The sequence below is a fragment of the Oenanthe melanoleuca genome, chromosome 6 (assembly GCF_029582105.1).
Source record: "Oenanthe melanoleuca isolate GR-GAL-2019-014 chromosome 6, OMel1.0, whole genome shotgun sequence".
NCBI classification, from domain to species: Eukaryota; Metazoa; Chordata; class Aves; order Passeriformes; family Muscicapidae; genus Oenanthe; species Oenanthe melanoleuca.
In genome coordinates, this window is record NC_079340.1 from 18,499,539 (window position 1) to 18,521,901 (window position 22,363).

Sequence of the window (22,363 nt, forward strand, 5' to 3'; positions counted from 1 at the left end):
CAGTCATCATCTTACACTCACTACTTAAAAAATCTAGGCAGACTTGCAGAAAATCTTGGTACAGATAAGTCCACAGGGCCATCCATGACTGAGTCAAAAACAAAGCAAACTTTTAAAATCTAAAAACTACTGGAACAGCACTATTGGAGCTAAAGGCATTACTTTAAATGCAATGGTGACTACCTTCTTGGTGTCTTGACACAGTATCAAACACAGAAATGCAAGTTCCTCCTCCTCCTTTCACTCTAACCTCCCATTAATTGGTGCTGGAGATGTCAACACTGACACAAGCTGTAGCAGCTCTTGGCTGGAATAACCTTCTCTGCTCTGGAGCAGAAAATTGTACTGAGCATGATTCTGGGCTATTTGAGGATATCTCTTTCCTCATCACTCTCACTGAGCCTGTTTTGCTATGTGCACTGAAATATTCACTGCTGTGAATTTGCTGTGAATGTGAGTTTGAGATGGATTCTCTCTGTTCCAGGGTGCCCTGAATGATGAGGTTAGCCACACTAGCTCCCAGGTGGGCCACATGTCACAGCAAAGGCAGCCAGGGAATTGTCATTTGTAAACCCAACCCAAATTGTCATTTGTAAACCCAACAAGTGCTCAGGGGCTCAGCACTGACACCTCCTTTGTTGACACTGGCATCTACTGAGACATTAGGTACCTGAGTTTTTCTGTGGAACAATTTGGGTTGGATTGCAGGAGTTAGCAAGAGTAAAAACCGTGCTGTGAAGACAGTGTTACACTGTAGAGTTTCTTACTTGTTCACACTACACTGTGCATTGGAATTTTTCTTTTGTGTTGTTCTTTTTTCCTAATAAGGTGTCTGCAACTTTCTTCTTTGGGAACACAGCTCTGTTTAAAATATCAAACAGGAAATTAGGTCTTCCAGCTAAGGTGAAACCCAGGAATTTTTCCTGTTGAACAATGGACTCCAGAGAGAGTTCCTATTTAGATAAGAAAGGGCTGGAAATTCCAGCCACCTTAAAATAGATGAACAAAAGTCCTTCTGCTCCAAAAGCTATTGGTATTTTCTGAGACCAAAGCTCCTTTATGCCAGTCCTTTGCCCTGAGGAAGGGTTTACTAAATGTTTTTGTCCTGTCTCAGAGATGGAGACTCCAAAACTCCCCATATTGATATTTCACAACCTCTATTGTTCAAAACTCTGCCTTAATATCAAAATGAACTCTTAGTGTATTTCAGCCCTGCCACACTCACTACAACATGGAGAAGAGATGATTCCCACCCTCTTAACAGCAGCATTTTACATATTTGAACACCATTGTCATGCTTTTTGTCTCTCCTATATATTTTTTTTCCCCTATGGTTGCCAGTCTCTGAAACTTACTGGTTAGTCTCCAAAGCCAGAGTGTATTTCTAGATGTATTCACTTCTGTGTACACTGCAATCCACAATTCAACAAGTAGGGACTTCTCACTTTCCCTCTCATGGCAGTAGGTATGCTTAGGGATATAAAATGTCTAATTCAGGATCTTTTTTGAAAATCTTCTGCTCAATATTTCAGTCTAATCCTGATGAATCTCCTGTATTCATTGCTACCCCAGCAAAAGAAGCAGAAATTATGCAGTGAGTGTTTTAGTGCCACAAATACTTGGCAAAAATATAACATCTGAAATGAATTTCCTTGGCTCATAAGCAGGCATGCTTTGCAAGTGTGAAGGTATTTTACACAGGACCAAGTCTGCTGTCACAACCAGACCTTGGCTCAGTCTGGCTCTTTTTTCACACATCCTCTGGGAGAGGTCCCATGGAGCTGGGCTCTGTACAAGAATATTGGGTATTACTATGCTTTGGATTTAATTTCCAGGGGAAACATTGCTTTCATCAGGATGAAGTCTGTATTCACCTAGTTTAGAGAAATAATCTAAAAGAGCTCTGTGGATCTGTTTCCTTTGTTCTGCTGTCACGCCAAGCATCTGCTGAGGAATTCTCATTTCTGCCTCATCCTTATTGTAAGAAGGCCACAAATATGCAGTTTGTTTCTTTAAATGGACAATTTTCTGTTACTTTGTCAGGTCTTAAATACATTTCTTAACTTTCTAAGGAATCATTAAATTGCTGGAAATGTTAGGAGTTATCTGATCAAAATGACAAGAAAAGTATTTGAACATTTTATGCTTACCAGAGACCTTAAACCCCTGCCCTCTGCTGTCACAGCTTTGCTGCTTTACCCATCTTCTCACTATTTAGTTGCAAGATACTGCCAGACCAGTACCAGGAATAGTGACCAGTGAAAAATGAGCTTTTTCCTGGAATTAGTCTTTAAAATTTAATTTCAACATAATTCTGGTGCCCTTTATGACTGCAGCTCTTTCTGAATCATTGTAATGACTTTCTGAATCATTAAATTAATCAACTCCTTCCCCACTGTTGGGACATTGCAGGCAGCCAGAGAAGGTGCTGACTTTCCAGACATGACCCTTGGTGTGGCCTCCCTGGGCTGCTCCATCACACATCATTGCTCTGCAGCAGCAGCACAGCAACAAGGGCTGTGGAAAATAGCAGTGAATGAGACTGAAGGGCAAATGAAATAAATACAAATATCTTTAGATTCAAAATTAAAGCTTTCTCTTGAATGTCAGCAGCAAATTGTCAACCTCCTAGGAACACCACCTTCCCTAAATACACAAATTCAGATAGTCATTCAGAGAAGGTTTTAGGATATGTGCAGATAAGAACTTCATTGAGAACACTGCTCAGTGCCAGAGGAAACTCTTTTTAAAATACCTTATTGTTAAAATAAGATCTGAAATTAAATTATATATTTGGATATCAGTAATACTAAGTGCATTAAACCAAGGAAGGCACATACATACTTCTGTCCCTAATTCAAAGGCACAACTTTTTACATACATATATAATGGGTTATGACAAGACATGCAATAATCTAAATGAACAAAACACAAGAATACAGAGAAACAGGCATCATGTACCCTAAATCTCACATATCCATGTGTCCTGCATGCTATTCATTACTGGTGGGATTCCTTTCATGCCAGGGGTTGTCAGCATCTTTAGTGTATTTATCACACAACTAAAATCCTACAGATTTAATTATTTTGTTCACTGTTTCCATCACTGTGTCCATCACTGACCCCTTGTCAGATGACAATGGTGAACCAGTTTATTGACAGTATAACTCTGGATCCCAGATAAATTCTGGAGCTCAAGCCCAGGCAGAAATCTAATCATCCCTTTGGATCTACATCCCCAGAGATGCTCCATGACTTACCAGCTTGGAGGGAGGCTCTGTGACCCAAGCTGTGCACTAGCTCCTTTGGCACCTTTCCTGCACAAGCAGTCAGACTTGCTGCATTCTGATGAAGTGAGAAGGAATAGAAAAAGAAATATGGAAAACGTTTAACAGAAGGCCCATTTGAATGCAAACAGAGTAAACAGCATGTGCCACAGTGACAGAGAAATGTTTGGAAGAACACGGTGCTAGGGGGCTGCCAGCGGTCACTGAGCTGAAACAGCTCCAGATCTGGGACATCAGTCACAATGTTTACCCCAAACCAAAACACAGCCCAGCTCAGCCAAGCACTGCAGCATCTAAAAATCATTCTGAGGCCTCTCAGGTTTGTTGCAGTTTGAGATATGGTGACATCTGACAGAAGTTCATCTCAGCAGTCTCCCTGCACTCCCACTAACCTGCCAAAGCTCTACATGTGTAGCAGCATTTCAAAATCCATGTTAAAACACACAGAGCACTACTTGCAAATGCACTGTAATTGCAGACATATAGATATGTCATATTTTGTCCTTTACATGCAATCTTTTAGTGGCCACAATGGTACAGGTGTTCAGACTATAAGCAACAGATTTTGAAATTCACATTCTTCTTCTAAAAATCTGATTTTCTTCTTCCATCTGGCATCTGTTACATTTAGATATGTAACAGGAAACAAAAAGCTACTGGCACCTCCAGAATGAAGGCAGCAAAGACAATGGTTCATCACAGATGCCAACACCTCCCCTGGTACCACAACACCAACCTAATGCCTTCCTGCCTCCCCCAGGGATTAGCAGCACTGCTGACAGACAGACAGACAGACAGGCAGCAGGTTTCTCTGTGGGTATTCAAAATTGCATTTTCACAGGGCAGATATAGCATAGACTGTAGGGAGACAGCCCCAATAAATGGGAAGAACTGTAAACACATGGCAGGAACTCAACCAGCAACCACAGCTGATTGCATCTGGGATGCACACTGGAACCTAAAATGAGGCAGGAAAGTACCTGGCAAAACAACCTAAGCTGAGAAGAAAACAGACTTGGTAATATGGAGACTGAATGGAAAGAAAACCACAGGTAAATAGCTAAATTATTTCTATTAAAAAAAAAAAAGTGGCTGTAAATAAAAGGAAGAAGATAAGTGATGCTGCCAAAGCACAAAACAACAAGTCTTATGGCTGCCTGTACATTTGTTGGACATTTTTCTGCCTTGGCCTGACCAGTGTCAATATATGGTGTTTCCCATGCCATTGCTGTCACTAACACATCCAAACACAGCTAATTTTGGTTATGTAGCTACAAAGAAAGAGCTCCCTTGTTGGCTATTGGCACTAATCAAGCCTAGGCCTATTGGAAGAATCCCTTGGAAATGAATAGCTTAAGTTTTCCTTACATTTAGATTGCAGACATGATTCATTCATTTCTGTATCGTTATTTTTAACTTCCACAGTGTAAGTTAGACTGGAATTGCAACAGGATGATGTCTCCTTACCACAGGACTCAGACCTGACCATCCAGACAGCTGGACATTGTGCAATGGCTGCAGAAACTTTCGGTTCCATCCATGTGTGGAAAGAATCAGAACAGAGAACTGAAGAAGAGCTGGGTTTTGAGACATGTAGTAAAAAGCCCAGACCAAGGGCTATGATGTGCTGAATTATGATATATCACAGTAAAAGAAATTCTATTACCTAATATGCAAGAAGAAAGGAAAATTAACTATAATATGTGAAAGTTCAATACCTAATGAGTGGCTGGTCCAATTCCAGGACCTAAATTTAAATGGAAGGGTGCACTTGGCTTTTGCTTTTGTTAACTGGATAAATGTCAATATTCAGATTGTTTCAACAGCTGCAGACATACCACTTCAAGTGCAAGATAAAAAAAACTTTTGCATGACAAAGAATTTGACAGTGGCTTCACACAGGCTCCATCTGCAAAGATTTGGTTTTCCTCCTTCTCTGTTAAAGGAAGGTGTCAACAAATAATATCCAAACTGCATGAAAGGCCATATACATTTCTTCCCATCTATCACCTACCTATCCTTAAACCTCTTCAAGCTATCTCTTTTCTTGGGTTGCACTTTAATTTCTGTCATGGCCTCTATCATATCCAGTGTTGAGGACAGAAATACACCAGAATATCTCAATTTCTTTTGGTCAGCCTATTTCCACAAGAAGAGTAGATCTGCTGCTATTGCAAAAGAAATGGTTTTATTTCATGCACACAAACTGGGTGTGCAATGCACAGACTGTCAGTGTGGTGCTCCTTGAAAGCAGTGGAGCTGCAGTTCAGGCATGGCACACCCCTCAGTGGGTGTGTGCATGCCTGGGGACACAAGGGACAGGTGGCCACTGCCAGAATACTGTGTGCAAGCTGCTACCAGCCTCCTCCTTCCTCAGGTGTAACCTGAGAGCACACAGGGACTGAGCCAAAGAATTGTTCTGGCAAGAGAAATAGCGTGTACCTGGGCACCTGGTGCTCCTCAGCCCTTCCTATCTGATATTTGCCCATCCTTTTCTAGCTTGGAAACCACCATGTGCACTCCAGGATGACAGGCAAAGAAGCAGCTCCCAGCTTTGTTCCAATAACTTGCTAATATATTCCTGGAGTAAACAGGAAGAAAAACATTGGATGCTTTGCCTGGTCTTGAGGGAATGTGCATCTCACCTGGCAGGGTTGCATTCTTGCCAAGGATCCTGTTCAGCACAGGAACATTTCACATGAAAGAATGACCCTGGAAGAAGAGGAATTTTATCAATCTTTCCTTGAGATTCTTGGCTTTCTCTCCTCTGTCACAGGTACATTCTAGGCAGTGACAGGGACAGAAAACCTGTGGGCTTAATAGAAGTGTATTTTTTCCAAACCACAGCTCTTCTGTCCTAAATTGCAGAAGGGATCAGAAATACTGCCTTCCAGTGCTTCCAGCACTTGACCCCTATCATGGCATCCACCCTCACCAAGGGGAATAGTCCACACTTCAAGCATCTTGTGAAGAATTTCTAGATATGTGCTTTTCCACTGTGGCAAACCTAGGGTGTCTTTTTGCTCCCTTCCCTCAGGGAGAGGCAGTCACCCTCTGTGCCTGGCAAATTCACCATGACATACACCACCATGCACCTCCCAAAAAACACTTCACAAAAAGAGCCTGTTCCCCCTACTGTTGTCCAGAGTGAGTTTGCTGGAGAAGAAAAAACAGGCTGTTTCCACAGTGTCAGAATGGTTTAGTTTCCTGACTTCTTAATGCAGACCTCTTCAGATTGCTTTACTAAGTAGGAACAGCAAGGGTAACACCAGTGAGAAGAAATAAAGACATATCCAGTCTGAAGCAGCTGAAGCTTATAGCATCAACTGAAACATGGACAGAGAAAGCATGTTGGGATCAGAGACAGGGAGAAAACAAGTTGAGTGAACAGCAAAAGCTGCCTGCCTGTGTCATGTTTCTGTGTCAGCAGCTAGGAGAGGTGCTGTAGAAAGGGATGTGCCACTGCAGGAAGGAGAATCAGCAATACCCCTGCACAGAAAACCCCAGAGTGTGTAGACCTCTCTGCCATTCTGATGAACAGCTCTGGCATGCTCTGTGTCCTCATTTTGCCAAGATGCAGAGTGCTCAGCCATCCAGCAGCAGCACCAGACATGTTTATTCTGCTTTCATCATTGTTTCATGACGGGGAAGACATGGATCTCAGCCCAAGTTTTGCCATTGCTCATCTGATCCAGCTTCTCTTCCTCTTCCTTAAAAGATGCAAGAACAATGTCCTGCCTCTGTCCCTTACAAAAACCAACATCTGGTCAGTCTAACCAGAGCTGGCTAAGTCCCTCCATCTTCCCACTCCACCACTTCTCACTTCCCCTTCTGGAACAGGGTTTTATAATTGTCTCTGCTCCTCGGTGCTGGCGGTAAGGGCTCATATTCCACTTGATATGACCAAAAAGGAGGAAGAACATGTCTCACATGGAATCAGAGTACAAAAATCTCGTGATCTGCCTCTTCCTCTGAACTTGACACAGCACAGTGCCTGCAGTTTCCAGAGTGTTTACATGGAAGTGGTTTGGTTTTGTCTGTCTGCTTAGTTGTTATTTGTTTCCTCTGTTTGTCTGTTTTCTCCACTCTAAATTCTCACCCTAAGCAAAAGTTTTAGTGTAGTGGCAGGCAAATCCTTTTCTGGCCACTATAAAAACCATGCATGTGCTGCAACCCCTTCCTCCCTAGTCTGGGCTCTCTTAAGTCAGGTGCAAATATGAACATCAGCACTGGGTGTAAGTGTCATCTCAATGTTACAGGAAGTTAGTTTTTGGTTTGCTCTTGTTTGGTTGGTTGGAGTTTTTTTTTGTTTGGTTGGGGTTTTTTTAACTGACCTTGCATGAGGACATTCAGAATGAGGGAACATTTTCTTTACTTCCTCCCCCCACATGCCAAGCAAGATCTCTCATTTTGTTTTCGTACAGGGTGTGCCAGCTCCCTGCCCCAGGACACTGTGCACCTGGAGATGCCACCAGAGCCCCTGGCACCAGCCTGGCACTGCCACACCCAGACAGCTCTGCTCAGAGGCTCAGGAAGCAGCTGCCAACAGAACTGATGCCATTTCTGAGTCCCTCTGGCTTTTCTTGCCCTTGGGGCTGGCATTGTCCTCCCAAGGAAACTGGGGTACAAACACTTCCCCAAGGTCACTGACAGAAGCTCTGTGCCTCAAAGCCCAGAGGGACTGTGGCTGCCAATGAGGTAGGGGAGGGACCTACACCTGTACACACAGAAGAACAAAACCATGTAGGAAAATCCCCATCAAATTTGGAAACTACAGAAGCAATTACTTATATGCAAACTTTAATCTCATGTGTGGTTTGAGCTCTCAGTGAAATCACTAAGATTTTTCCAGCAATCAAGGGCAGCAGTAAGCCCAAAACCAATTCAAAGTTTTCAAGATTCAGAAGAATTAAAGTTCTTAGCTGGGTGAGTGGGAGAAGGGCTGAATTCAACACATCCACACTGATGCATAAGAAAACTTCTGCTCACATTGCCTAAACCTGTGTGGTGGCACTTAGATAAGTCATCAGAGTCTAAATATAACTTTTTCCTCCAGCCACTGCTGAGAACATTCCAGTTCTCAACAACAACTCTCTACAGACCAAAGCCAGTCTTATAGATCACTATAAAAGTTGCAGCAAGCAGTCACTGGAGCTTGGCCTTTCACAATGTAAAAATGTTTTCCTACCTCAGAGACCCAAGAAGAACTTCTGGTAACATATTACAGCCAAAATGTTTTGTTGATTAATGTGGCAATTCATATTCTGTGCTACCTTTTTTTCTCATAAGAGAGAGCTCTCAAGAGAGTTATGACCAGTCTTTGAGGGGGTAAAAATTAAACCATGCAAACAACAAAAAGGCAAAACATAATCCTTGTTACAGAGTTAGTCCCATCCAAAACTCTGTGTCTGGCTATTGCTAATAGGAAAACTATTTGAACATTTGGTCAGAAGTCAGGGGGTCAGTCCATCAGCAGAAGTTACTCAGGAACTTTTCCACAGCAAATTAATAGATTCAAGTGGAAACATGACTGGAAATTACAGTTTTTATCTCAAATAAAATCACCTGCCCAGGAAGTCTCATCAGAAACAAAAGTGTTCTGCACTCTGCAAAGCCAGCCAGGCAAGTCTGATCTTGAATTCACTGAACTCAGTGGGAGCAGCTCCAGTAGGTTCCCTGGAAGTAGAAGTAGTAGTAGTACCTTGACTAATTGTAATTAAAAATAGAACCTTTTTAATGACTAATCATTGACTAGGATGCATTAAATGTTACTAATTTTCAAAAAAACATTCAAAAGGCTGTAGAAATAAATTTTTATCTGCCCTCATCAAAATGAAAAGAAAAATTCCAATTTAGCATCATTGAGGATTCCCTTGGCACTGACTGCTTGGAGCACAGCCTTAGGGGAGAGAAGTCCATTTGCACAGGAGACCATAGATCAGTCACCACTTATATAAACACCCAATTTACTGAATAACAGACAAGTCTCCTCCAGCTCCCAGGAGAAATGCCAGCCCACAGCTCACTGAGCCTTAGTTTTTGTACTGCACCACTGAGAGGCACAGCCCAGAACTTCACCTTTAGACCTTCCTGAGGCTGTTGTGCAGCCAACACCAGCTAAGAGGCTGGAAATGCTCCTGCAGGTAACAGGGTGCCCATACTTGGCAAGGCCCTTAAACTTGCATACTTTTCATTGCAAAATTCTGCCTCAGCAAGTTACTCTGGATGTAACATTCAAATTGTAAAAAGAGCCACAAGCTTTTTTTTTTTTCCCCCAAAGATCCCCTTCATACCATCTAACTTAGCTGGCAACAACATCAATAATGTTACATAAGAATGATAAAACTGCCTATTTGACAACAGAAAATACATTATCCATTTGTTATTGTTCTGACACCACAAGGTCAAACTTCTCAGCTGCTCCAAAGGGAAACTGCCTGTAGTCTTAGAGGGTGTTCCTGATCCATGGAGCTCCCCATGGATCTATTGTGGATGTAAATGGACATTTACAAGATAAGGAACTATAGACTGTATGGCAGAGAAGTAAACAGATACTACTACATCCCTCAAATGATTTGTGGGATAAGAAACCATTTCTACACATCACATTGCCCTGTCAATTACTGCCATCAGAAAACTTCTAATCTCATGCAAGTTAAGCAACAGAAAGGATAGGAACCAGTTATTAAGACAGGCCAATAGAGCCCTATGGATTCAGAGCTGTCCCAAGGGCTAGGCTAAAGTTATATAAAAGAACGTAGTTTGGCTTTTTCCACTTCACCCAAATTAAATCCAGCCAGATTCTAGCAACATTCCCTTTAATCTCAAAGGAAAACATCAATAATTAAGGAGGAACACACATTCAGAGTGACTATGCTTGCACTGATCTGAAGGAATTAGTCTTAAGCTGCATTCCCAAGAAAAAGGGCTTCTGGGAATGAAGAAATTCCATCAAGTGACCTTTAGATGCTTTATTCCTGGAAAGATATAGAGGGAAAAGTCAGCTGGCTCTTCCAACACCAGCTTTCCTCTTCTTTATAGCAACAAAGGTTTAAGGGCTGCTGCTCTGCTGCAGGTGAGGGCTGTGCAGTTCTGGAGTTCTCCCCAGCAGCAGAATGACAGAACAGCCTGTGCTGTTTGTGTGGCTGCTCCTGCAGCCCACAGCACTGACCTGCTCCAGGGATTATGGCATGGACAGCAGTCATTGCCACAGGCAGGCAGCTCACACAGCCCATGCCCTGGCAAGGACATGGGGATCCCCCAGCACCATTCCCTCTGCTCCACTCTGCCTCTCAGACACAGACACAGACAGTCCCACTCCACCCAAACTTCCCTGGGACTGCTCTCTCTGTGTGTGGAAGGCAGCCTTTCATCTGCTGCCTCCTTTTCCCAAGGGCTTCACAAGCTCTGCCCAACTCTGCCAGCAGGATAGCAGCCACAGAAAAGGTGTTTTCCAGCTTGCAGGAAAACAGATAAGGAGGATACAGGTTTTATAGTGAAGAAGGGGGTAGAGTGGGGATGTCACCTGGATTAGACACTGAGGAATCCAGCACCAGCCATGGCTCCAGCACTGCATTAACTCTGTGCTTGTGCAAGCCTCTGCCAGTCTTGCCAGCAGGAACATCCACTCCTCGGGGCATTAACCTGGGCAAGGTGGATATGCCATCACTACAGGAAGTCACAACTGGTTCTTAGCTGCACTGTTTTCACACCTGCAGAAACTTGCTGTCCTCAAGGCTGTCATGCCACCACCAGATTTGCTTGGAGGCAGCAGAGGCTGGGTAAGACAGTCTTGGGAAAAGGAAATGAGCGGATAGCTGACAACAGAATTAGTCACTGACATAAATATGTTTAGACAAAGATTACCAAAATATAACAAAAGTAATTGGCAAAAACTAGAGCTGCTTCTAGAAGTGTTTACTTACAAAGCAACTTCCATAAACAGAACTTTCTCAGACCTGAACATAATGAAGATTATTTAATTTTCAAGGCAGTACAAGTGTGTTACGCAAGCAAAGATTATTCAAGAGTTCTCTGTTTTAAACATGAGAACATTAGAGAAAGACTTAGGGAAAAACTAATACAAGATTAGAGAAATTTTGGATTGCACTCTATAGAAAAGTTTGGCTTCTGTCTCACTCTGCATTTTCTGCTCACCATTCAAAAACTCATCAAACATAAAATCAGTTCTTTTGTGCCTGTAAGGCATTCTATGAGAAGGAGAAATATAATATAATGATGGAGTGAAACAGAAAAGCAGTGTGGTTATCCACCCTCAAATCACAGCCATTCTGGCATCTATAGGAAAATTCATATTTTGATTATGGTTTTGTTACACAAAACTGATGTAGCAATACTGCCTTAAAGCAGTGCCTGCTTGCTATTTAAATCTGGCACACCAACCTTCCCCACTATGGAATCAAGGCAGAGATCTAACTTTATAAAACAAACCAAAGATGACCATTTCTGTTTTTCCCCCAGCATTATTTTCTCAGGGCAGACCACTTCCTGAGGCAGCTCACAGGAAAGCTGGACAAACATTTGTGCCAGTGCTCCTGAAAGAGCAGCAGCATGCCACAGGTGCCTGGGAGCAAGAACATCTTTGCTGATGGGACATTTAGGACTTCCTGCTGTAAATCTTCAGCCCCATATGGCTGGGCCACATGCAAAACCCAGCTATGGTCTTCTGTTGCCAGACTGGGCATGCCACAGGCAGACCAAGCTGTTGATCCTTTCTAGAAGGATCTAGAATCCATCCCAGCATCTCCAGCAAGTTCTGCCAGTTTGCAGCAGTGCCCACAGATTTTTGGTAGCACGTGCTGCCAGTGTGACATGGGCTACCCTGCATGTTTCCATCAACCCATTCCTTCTCCCTGTGCCTTCTGCTCCTATTTAAACACAGGGTTATGCCTGATGGTTTTAATTTCACATTTTCAACCAGTTTTTACACATTACAACCTGATCTTGCCCTCAGATTTTGTCTTCAGCTGTGACTTCATGAGTCACTTGCCTCAGTCCCCCTCCACCCCCTTGTTTTGTGTCTTGCACACTGTGTCACAGCTCCATATCTCATTTTCCTGCTGGACCTCATCCAAAGCTCGATCTCTTGGGAGCCCAGTGGAGCAGGACAGCTGGTGGTGGCTGAGAGCCTCGGGGGTGTCCTGGCACAGGTGGCTTTGTGTGTGCTCCCAGGGGCTGGCAGGGGGCACAGCCAGGGTGGAACTTTGCAGGTGGTGCTTTCCTGCACTCTGTCTACCTAAGAGAAGCAGAAAGAATTCACGGGGGAGAAGAGAGAAGGAGGAAGAAACCCCTCATAAAAACAGAACTCTTGGGAGTCAGAATAACCTCAGCCCCCCAGTAATTCCAGGAGATAATTAAGGGCATTGTAATTCTCCCTGGCTAGTAAAAAGCTTATCCTTCCCATCTATTTAAGCTTCTCAGCTTTATAGCTGGAAACAACTCACACAAAGTGGTGCTGTTCCCATCTCCTACCCTGCTCTGGGACTGCCTTTTGTTCCTTCTGCCCCTCTGGAGCAGTGCCACATCCTCTGTGACAATTCCCAGCCTGACTTCACCACGCTCTCTGCTCACAGGTGTCATTCCTGCCCTGTGGAGCAGGTCCCAGAGGCACACCTGTCCCTGTGCTCCTCAGCCTTCCTCCCTGCTGCACACATCCCTCCAGCTGCGTGCTGCTGCAGCGTGCACTGCCAGCAGGATCCCAGTTACATCCTCTGCTAAGGGCAGCAGGCACAGCAGGCACAGCCCAGCAAAGGCTCCTGAGAGCAGTTTGTGGCAAGGGTGCAGTATTCCAGGACAGCTGGCCTCCTCAGTAGCCCTCTGGGGACACTTTTCCCTGTTCACATCACCTGGGCCCACCTGCTCTTGTCCAAGTCCTGTGAGGAATGGGTGCTGTACTAAGCAAGTCTGCAGAAGATGCTCGTGGAGCCTCCTTTCTCCCCTTCATCTGACTCTCCTCCTGCTTGGATCCCACCAGATCAGCCCAGCCTGCTCACACAGGAGTCCAGTCCAAGGAGCACAGTGCCTCTCTGGAGAGGACACAGTGAAACCATGAGTGCTCCAGAACACAGCATTTCTCCCAGACACCCTCCATGCAGGATCAGCACTGCTCTGGACTGTTCGGTAAGTGCCTGCCACCTCACAGATGGCCCAAGCAGAGAACTGCACCACTTGGAGCAAATGGGAAGAAAATGACAGGTTTTGTTTTCTCATTTCAGGAGGATTGACACCCTCAGATAAAGCTGGAGGAGCACTAGAGGCTTATCTATAGCCACAGACCCCAGACATAGTGAATTTACTTTCTGGGACCATGATGTGACTGCCATGAATCAGAACCACACAAGTGCCCCGGGGTCTGGCACAAAAGCTTCACATGGGAGCAGCAGAGGTGAGACCTTGCTGAAGGCTGATGCAGTGCAGTGATAAGCCCACCCCAGGGGCAGCCACCTCTCCAAGACCTGTACTTATCTCTGCTCCATGCAGCCAACCCCTCCAGCAACACTGCAGCATGACAGAGCCTTGATCTGGGGGGTCAAGGGCAGCTGCAAAGTGTACCTTGTGCCTGACCACCAGCAAGACTCAGGCAGTGTGCAAGGCAGAGATTGCAGACTGGCAGTACTGGGTAAAATCACTGTCAAACACTGGAGGAAGTCAAAGACAACAAGGTTTTTCTCTGCACAGAGGCATAGGCTTAGCCAAGCCAAAATCCATGCTGCAAGGGCTGCTGCAGCATTCCCTGCTAATTCTTGGTAGGAGGCTAAAGGAGAACACTGCTTTCACAATTACTAGATCCAAGTAATGACTAGTTCTGACATTGCTTAGAAAAGCTACTTCCCCAGACAGTAAATGATCCAAGAAACAGAACACTGAACCACCAGACTGCTCCAAAATCCCCACAAGGGAACAGACACCAGAAAATCTGTGATACACCACACTGCTAGCTCATGGCAGCACAAAATCATTAGCTTATGATCTTGCTCACCAGAATCAGCTAGAACCATACCCACATTTTAAGTACTCCCAAAAGTACATCTCACTGATTTCTGGTTTCCACATTGTATGCAGATCCTATCACATCTTCTTCCAGCTACCCTTTCTCAATTTGGCAAGACAATCCGTTCAGTGAGTGTTCTGTTTATCCCTCCAGGACCTGAGTTGCAGATGAGATCAGATCAGGGTATTTTATGCTGGTTAAACCTGCATTAACAGGCAGAAGTTCCAAAGGAGAATGTCTGGGTTTGCCAGGACTACTATCACAGGCATCAGGACAGGCACTGACCTACTGAGAGCCTTCTGCCCTTCAAAGCCTCAGACACAGTGTTCCTGCTTGATGGGCTCTCAGTCAATAGAAGGGCTTGTTCTTCTACCTCAGCCAGTTCTGGAAAGGTATTTGTGTTGTCTCAGTTCTCTGTCACAACACACCAAAGCAGCCAGACCAAACCCAGGGTGTTGAAGCAATTGATGGGTGAGTACATCTCTTTAGGTTTCACCAGAGCACTGCCTCAGCATTTTTACCATCCTCTACCAGAGCCCCATTTGCCATGCAGAGTTTGGTGGCTTGTGGTAGTTGCCCCAAAACTAATCTATTTTTACATCATTTTGGGGCAATGAGAGGATCTAGGTAGGAGGAAGAGTTAGTGAATATAAATTCACTAGTGAAAATATATTCCACTTTGGAATTCAAGTGCCAATTTCATAGAGGTGAACAACAAATTACTATTTAGCTGCTAAACATTTAAGTGATTTTAATAATGGTATAAATGCTTAAATTCCTCTGTGTCACTCAGTTAAGCTTTTTAAGACAGACCAAAGTTATTATTTTACCAAAAGTAGGAGAATAAGGGAAAAAAATCACATGACAGGGAAGAACAAGAAGAGAGAAGAGAGTGTAAAATTATAACTGACTAGTCTTATTAAAGTCAAGAAAGCTTGGAATGTGACACATGGATCTAAAAGAAATATATTATTGTTAAGTCAAGAATTTAAAAGTTTAGATTTCATCAATCTGGCCCATCTGCCTGTGGGCAGCAGGAAGGGCTTTCCAACCCTTGCTGTTCAAGCATGGAGCTGAGGAGCTCCCAGTGCATCCCAGCCTCATCCACAAGAACTGCAGAGTTCACTGCTTAAAGGCTGGTGATTGCTCTGGAGAAAGGAACTAGCTGGGACAAAACCATGTCCCAGCTCATCAGAGAGCTAAACAGAGGGATGAGGAAAGCCTCCCTATTGGATAAAACCTTAAATTCTCTCACTTTAAACCAATAACAAAGATAAAATGCAGATAAAATACCATTTGTTCATCACTGCCAAGATAGACAGAAATTTCTGAGGGAAGCAGAAAATTCTTGTCCTAATACCCTGATTATTTGCTTTTCAAATGGGTTTAAAGTATATTTGCCTTGGCTGAGACCAGATAAAACCAAGCAGTTCAGGATGATGGTTAGTTTGGGACGACTGCCCCCCACAATCTTCAAAGGAGGCTGTGCCACACTTCCACAGCTGTGTTTCTTGATAAGCTCCACACCATGCTTTCCACAGATTGGTGGGAAACACACAGGCTCTCTCAGGATGCACTGAGGCACCTTTCAGAGACACAGAAGGTTAAAGAAGTGGGAAAAAAAATAGTTTTCTTCCCACCAACTGCAGCCTTACATTCTCCATGCCACTCCTTTATCTGTTCCCTCCCCACCTGGGTCTGGCTCCTCACAGCCAAATGTGGGGAATCATCTCTCAGTCCCTTGCCACTGTGAGTCAGAAAGGACTGAGCATCTTCTGCTGTGAGAGACCTTCAAAAAATCTGATCTTCTATTTTAAGAAGCTACTGCTGATCTCCTTTTAAGTAAGCCATATCTGGGAAATTTTTCCTTAGGAAAGGAACATGTTTGCTACGGATTCAAAGGCCACCACTCTCTGTTGATATTTGAGGCTGACATACAAGGGCAAAAGACCACCTGAAAGACTGTATCATCAGAATAGTTCTAGCATTACAAGCAAAATAAATCTCAATCCCTCCTAATGTAAATTTATCCCTTTTTATTTGTCTATTATGGGACTTAATCCACTGTCTTTATTCTCAGTTTTATCCTCCTAATCTTACAGGAAGATTGACATTGAAGAATTTAAGACAGATTTTGTGCAGTGATTTCATGGGGAACTGGCTCAGAATTTTTGCTTTTTATGGTTTCTACCAAAACCAAAGCTGCCCTTTGCAGTGTTGCACAGTTGGTAAGAGATCACATATCCCATGTAAACCTGCATGCAAAAATACAGGATTTTGGATGTCATTTCTGCTCAGAGTCTTGCTCTCCTTAGTTAATAGTTTGCAGGTTTGCAGAGATTTGTGTACATTCCATGATAAATTCTTGCTAGAGCAGAATTTGTTTTGGTATGTGGTCTGCAGAGACAAACTGTTGAAATTTGGCCTCAGTAAAAATGTAAAAGCTTCATGTTAGATAGCAACCATCATAGTAGATGGACAATCACACAGTCCTTATTGCCATCAAAGTGTAAAAACCCTAATAATTTTCTTAAAAGAAATCTGAATGCATTTCCAGCTTTTAGCAGAGACTGTGTACAGTATTTGAATACAAGGAAGGTCAAACACTACACTTGGCACTACTGAGAACTGGAAAAGTTTTTTGAGGAAAACCAAGAAAGGTCACGTAAAATAAATCTGCTGAAAAATTCCCATTTCTTTACTACACTGGTAATAACTGAGGTTTCAGAAACGGTCACAAAAGAGCACAGGGAATTTCCCAAGGTTTCAGGATTTGTTGCCTGTTGGTCATATTTTAAAGCAAAAACACATTTTGTAACAGAAGGGAGACAACTATCATTAGCTAGCAGTTAATTTCTAGCTGAATATGAGATTATAAATACAGAGACACAGCAAGAAACCTGCAAAATCCAGGCAGTAGAAAGAGCAAATTAAATTCACCAGAGACCATTGCTTCAGTCTGTCCAAGTTGTGTCAGATCTGTTTGCTGAGATCACATCAGCACTCATGTAACACAGCTGGGCCATCTTCCAACCCACTTGAGCTGTCCTTATCTGAAAGAGGAACTTTCCTAACTAATTCAGGTTACTAACAATTCCATTTGTAGTTTTGGATGCATTCCTTTTGCACAGAGGCACAGAATGAGCAGGTCACCAGGAGCTGAGCTGAGGGTGCCCAGAGGAGGAGAGGCAAACAGGAGAGCACAGTGGGCAGGGCAGCTCAGCACAGGTTCACAGTGCAGCTCACAGTGAGCTGTGACAGGGCAGGGAGATGCCCCAAACAGCATCTGACAGATCTGTGCCATGGCCTCCACCAGCCATATGCATCTGGGTTTTTCCAAGGACTGCACAGAATTGAGCAACAGCAGAGCTCTGTTAATATATGTCTGCTAAACAGCACTCCCTGTTTTAGGGCAGAATCACCAATCCAATGGATCTTAATGGATGTCTCTGAACTCTGAGCTCTTTGTGATGATGATGGCTGAAAACAGAGAATCATCTCCCAGACTTTCATGATCCTTAATGCTCATATGTCTCCCTAACACATTACATTTCTCTAACTAACCATACCTTCCTTTTCTGCAGCTGAAAATCACTATTTCTATCCTGCCCATAGTGGGTAGAGTGAAAAAACAGCTACTGCTTCTCACTTTGAAGCAGCTCCTTGTGCATCTGAACCCCAGTATGTTTGCCTTCAGTCTTCCTTTTTGACTAAGGAGCTTAAGTGCCAAATTTTTTCCATCTTTCCTCATAGATCATGTATTCTAAAAGGCTCCTTATTGCTACTGTCTGAACTGTCTCAAATCTGTCTGCATCCTACAAAAGCCATAAAAGTAACTATCATTTTGCTAATGTCAAGTGGAAAACCCTGATGTTCCCTGCAACCTAAGCTTTGTTTATATGACCCAGGATTTGTCATTTGCAGAATAGCAGTGCTGTTGATGCCTTTTCATACTTTCACCCACTCAATCTTTTTTTCTGCCTCTTAAACTCTGTTTCCCCACAAAAGTCTGTGACGGACTGATTTGTTTTAAAAACACATCCTATTTTTATCAGAATACTTCTTCAATTTGTCAAGATCATTTTGAATTCTATAGTCCTTCAATTTACTGAAAATATCAGACAGACTCATAAAGTACCTGATTTTTCCACTTTATTCATCCTGTACTAGATTTATCTACATCACGTTTCCCTGATTTGCTCATGTAAGCAGCATCAAAAGCCTTAATAAAATCACAAACATTGAAACCTACTCCTTCCTGCATTCTCATAAGGTCAGTTAATGGGAACCTAAGAAGGGAAATAGACTGATCTGTTTAGAAATCCATTCCTTTTTATAATGATGTGAATTTAAACTAAGCTGGTGAGTATCAGCCTTCAGTTCTTCTTTCCTACTTCTCACTGATACAGAGAAAATACAAGAAGAGCATCTGAGCATTAGACACAAGTGTCCATTCAGCTCAGCTCAGCAGAATTTTGCAGATGAAGTTGCTGAAGTCAGCAGTATGCAAGGAGATAACAGGAAAAAATTATTATGGAATTAAAAGTTCCACAATGAAGAGTTCAGTGCAGTAACATGGGGTCTTCCAGAAGGTCAGACACTGCAGTAGCTTCCTATTGTTATGCAGAGGAACATTTTCATGCATTAGATCTCATGAAATCATTGAATCTAGTCAGTTAAAATATCAGTGAACATATTGATAGAGTCAGTAAAGTTGGAAAAGCTTGAATCCAACCCCTGCTCAGGCACAGCCAGCTTTGAACTCAGACCGAGTTGCTCAGGGCCTTGTCCAGTCAAGTGCTGAGAATCTGCAGTTCATATTCATTTTCCAGAAGTTATCCACTGTGAAAGCCTTTCTTGGGGACTGCTGCTGCATTTTCCCACGTTGGTTGGCTTCAGCACACATACTGCCTGTGCTCCACCTTTGCTTCTCTCACTCTGGATGTGGCCAAAGGCAGCCATGCAAGCCCCACTCTGTACCATGTACATTTTTATTCTGATTAAACAGGCACTCCTGAAGAACTGCTGCCAGCATGTATTACATGAACTGAAATGGTTAAGTAGCAATCAATTGACCTGAGGAACTTATTTTTCCTCCCATAGCATTTTTGTGCTTGCAGAATCACCTATTAAAACCTTCCAAAATGTTACAGAACTACAGCTTCCACCCATATTTATGGTACTACTTAATATAGAAAGAAACCTTCTGGGGACTGATAGAGAACAAGGAAGTGGGATTTGGCATCAGCAAGCTCTTTGAGAGGATTCACAGTTTTTCATAACGAGAAAGGAGAATTTGTCTGTGAAATTACTGCTCTGCATGGAGCAATGCAAATTGCCCTTGGGGCAGGGGTAAGATCTAGAACACCTCAGTGGGGAATGGAAAGGATGAATGCCTCTGAATGCTGACACAGAACATGTAGGAGTGCAGAATTGTTATATTTCAGTGAGTGAAAGTCCAGGCCTGCTCCTGCCATTATCTGGTAGGAACAAGTCAGCTGCAGGTAGGTCTGTCATGGCACTGCTGGAGGCAAGTGTGAGTAGATAATGGTTCTCTTTACCAAATGCCCCTACACCTATCCAGCTCCAAGAAATGGGAATCCCTTATCAATAGAGAGGAATGCTCCCACATTCTTTCCTATGTGTTAGGGCATGCAGGTTGGCATAAGGCTTAGAGCTCTTGGATTTAATTTATTTCAACTATTTATTCTCTGGAAAACCTAAAGCTTTTATGTACATGTTTAATAGGAAAAAAGTAAATTATGAATTGACACATACTTATCTAATCTCAACACTGTTTTCAGCCAACTTCTTTTATGCACTACAGATTCATAGCAAAAAAAAAAAAGAAACCCTTCAAATAAAATTAAACTAAAAAAGGAAGAAAATTACAAAAGAAATATTAACTTTTCAAAATTTCAATTTTAATGTTGGCTCTTCTGAGGAACAATCCTATTCTTAGTATATTTCTTACCTTTACAGAAAATAAAACATGATCTATCACAAAGTAAATAATCCAGTGGAATTGTTGTTTTCTGGGAGAAAAAGAAGAGCTACAGTGTGCTTCAGCTTGCCCAATTCCCATTTGCAGTCATGCTAATTTTATTTCTTATATCAAGAAGCCAATTTGTTCTCACCACTGAACCTTCCTGCCATTACCAAAACCAAAACCTGTGAGACTCAATGTTGCATCCAGCTGAGCTTCCCATGGCTCAGCTTCCTCCAGTGAGCAGAATGAGCTGGCTGATCTTGCCTCCATCCATCCATGTCTGCATCTTGCTCTTGCTGCTCCCAGGAGCCCAGTTAGCTGGATGCACCCTGAACCCCTGAGGGGAGGTCTCCTGCTCTTAGCCAGGGCAGAACACTTTCCCCATCCACAGCATCCTTAACAGTGGTGCAATCATCTTACTCCTCAGTTAGGATCTGCAGTCCCTACAGATGTGCTCAGCCTGACGCCTCACTCACACCATGGAGCATGAGGAAGAATTTGGGAGGATTGCTTTCAATTTGGAAGTGATTGCCATTTATTAAAGCTCTGTGGGAGACTGGTGCTGCCCTGTTTTCACTGCCATCATGTACCAAAGTAAAATTTCTCTCCTGAAAAAGCAACACTGGCTTTTTTGATCACACCAAAGTGTTATTTCAAGATTGTAGGTGGATGCTCCACCCCCCAAAATTATCCCATAATCTACTCAATTTCTTTTTGCCAGCCACTGGTTCAGAGCTGCAGACAGTCACACACAAGAATTACCAAACCCAAGATCAAGGGAGAGCTATGCTCTTGTTGTATGACTCGAGGTAAGCTGTAGGGCAACTCAGTTTTCCCCAAAAGATGTCCTATTATTATGCCAGGTGGTCTTGTTTGGCCCCCATTTATGTCATCTACTATTAAAATGATGTTTTGTGACTGACACAATAGAAGAGAGTTCCAGATCATTCCTACAAATTTCCTAGAAATGCATCAGTTTTCCTTGCCACACAAATACATGTTTTGCAACATAAAGAATGGGCTTAGTGTGAGCTACCTCTGCCTAGAGAGGTAGAATGGAAATGAAGACTCATTCTCAAGATGACCCAGTGTTTGCCTGCTCTGGACCTGGCCAGCCAGGTGGAATACAGACATGGGCAGAAAGTCTTTGACCTTTTGAACCTTCTCCTTTGAAGGAAGACACCCAGAGGCACCACCTAAGGAACACAGAAATCCTGGTTCTCTGGGAAACTGTTCTGAAGGAAAGGGGAGAAGAGGAATTAAAGCAGACTTAGTATGCTAAGTTTCTTGGATAAAACATGTACACATTTTTAGCCTCAGAAGTTGAGAGAAGAGGGATAGAGGAAGACCTAAAGGCTTAATGTTAGACCTGAGAAGTGGTTTGAGCTCCTGAAAGCAGGTGTCAAACCACTGATAGTGAAAACTCCAACTAAGGAAATGCTAGATTGCTAATACCTAATATGAGAAAACATCTCAATAATAACCTTACAAGGATAAACATTTATGTGGATGCCAAAGATAACTCTCATCTGTATATTCCACTTAGCTCTCCACTTAGCTCTCACTAAGAAAGGAAACCTTTAGTGTTTTATCAAAGGCATGAAAACTGAAAGGGACAACTTAATGACTCATTGCAGACATTTAAATCCCAAAGAGAAGGGCATGTCCCTAGAGGGAACATCTGGCCAGATCAAGGGTTTTTACCTTGTTTGTTTCTGGGAAACATAATCTTTTAAGCCCATCTTCTTCCCATAAATACATAAAACCCTTAATGGAAGGCTAATTTTCACAAGAAGCACCAGATCATTTCTATTTGGTGAAGGAAATAAATGTATGTATTACACTAAGTCAGTGACATGAAGAATCTGTCGGAGATAAACGTTCTGCAGAGAAACTTTTCATTATCAGAATTAGTTAATCTTAAAATAAAAAGGGGTTGAGTTTGGTACAATAAAGATTGAAACCAAAATAATCTAATTTTCTAAATCTCAGTAGTTCCCAAATTTCATTGTCTCAGCTCAGGCTTGGTAACGTTTGACAACTGATGGAAGCAGCAGCTGGGAGCAGGCTGAATCT

The 22,363-nt window shown here is 42.9% G+C and overlaps 1 long non-coding RNA gene across 1 annotated transcript in view; it reads right to left on the reverse strand.

Annotated features, from left to right (window-relative positions):
- Positions 1 to 22,363, reverse strand: part of LOC130254604 (uncharacterized) — a 50,495-nt gene that overhangs the window by 16,348 nt on the left and 11,784 nt on the right. Inside the window, exon 3 of the long non-coding RNA XR_008840773.1 lies at positions 3,261 to 3,345. This is a non-coding gene — a long non-coding RNA (uncharacterized LOC130254604). The remainder of the gene's footprint in view (positions 1 to 3,260; positions 3,346 to 22,363) is intronic.